The following is a 1,493-nucleotide window of genomic DNA, read 5'->3' as shown; positions in this document are numbered from 1 at the left end:
AGATGTGCAAATGTCTTCAGTCTGCTGTAGTCTTTCTCATACATGTGCACACACTCTGGGATATGTTGAGTTATCAAGTTCCCATTGCTGTCTCACCTCCTGGAGCTCCCTAGTAAATTCTCAGCTTTCCTTCTGGTCCATTGCTTGCTCAAAACGGTCCTGAACTGTTAGCAGAGCTTCAGGTCTTCCCTGATCACTTGCTAATGAGATCTACTTTAACTGAAATAACTCCAGATCAAGTGAGATCTCTCTAGCAGTGGAATCAAAGGTGATAGTTTTCTTGCCCTGCCTCCACATTTTAAAAAATAAATTTATTTATTTTTGGCTGCATTGGGTCTTCGTTGTTGTGCGTGGGCTTTCTCTAGTTGTTTCGAGCAGGGGCTACTCTTTGTTGTGGTGTGCAGTCTTCTCATTGCAGTGGCTTCTCTTGTTGTGGAGCACGGGCTCTAGATGCACGGGCTTCAGTAGTTGTGGCCCATGGGCTTAGTTGCTCCGCGGCATATGGGATCTTCCCGGACCAGGGCTCAAACCAGTGTCCCCTGCACTGGCGGGCAGATTCTTAACCACTGCACCACCAGAGAAGCCCCTGCCTCCACATTTATTGAACTATGATGATGGGAGGTGACAGCAGCTTCCCCAAGAAAGAACGTCCATGCTCTTGCTGTTTGTAATTGAATTTCAGTAGTTTTCATTAATAAAATTTTCTCAGTTTGATGTGTGCACTTGGTGAATTTCCAAGCACTGAAATAGTTGTTTGACAGTTCTGACAGTTTTCTCCAGCTTTGATAAATGATTTTTGGGAAGAGGATGTGTGGACTTGCTAACAGGATCATGTCAAAAATCCAAATAGCAAGTGTGCAGGCCTATCCCAGCGGTCAGGGGGCAGGCAGGGCATGGGCATCATGTGGCTCATGTACCTGCTGAGTTGGCTGTTGCTCTTCATCCAGGTGGCCTTCATCATGCTGGCCATTATAGCCGGACTCTACTACCTGGCAGAATTGATAGAAGAATACACAGTGGCCACTCGTAGGATCATAAAATACATGACCTGATTCTCCACAGCTGTATCGATTGGCCTCTACATTTTTGAGTGCTTCCCCACCTGCATGATTGGCATGGGTCTCTGCACCAACCTTGTCTACTTTGGTCTCCTCCAGACCTTCCCCTTAGTCATGCTGACCTCGCTTAACTTCATCCTGTTGTATGGGTTAGTGGTGGTGAATCATTACCTAGAGTTTCAATATTTTGCAGAGGAATATTATCTTTTCTCAGAGGTCCTGGCTTATTTCACTTTCTGCCTGTGGATAATCCCATCTGCATTCTTTGTGTCACTGTCGGCTGGGGAGAACGTCCTGCCCTCCACCATGCAGCCAGGAGACGATGTGGTCTCCAATTACTTCACCAAAGGCAAGTGGGGCAAATGCTTAGGAATCCTGGTTGTCTTCTCCTTCATCAAAGAAGCCATTCTACCCAGTCGGCAGAAGATATACTGA

At 46.5% G+C, this 1,493-nt stretch overlaps 1 pseudogene; it reads left to right on the top strand.

Annotated features, from left to right (window-relative positions):
* The first annotated feature begins 902 nt into the window (after positions 1 to 902).
* On the top strand, positions 903 to 1,493 carry LOC101320116 (protein TEX261 pseudogene; annotated as a pseudogene).

Source organism: Tursiops truncatus, chromosome 6 (assembly GCF_011762595.2).
Source record: "Tursiops truncatus isolate mTurTru1 chromosome 6, mTurTru1.mat.Y, whole genome shotgun sequence".
Lineage (NCBI taxonomy): Eukaryota > Metazoa > Chordata > Mammalia > Artiodactyla > Delphinidae > Tursiops > Tursiops truncatus.
This window is presented reverse-complemented; position numbering and strand designations above follow the sequence as displayed.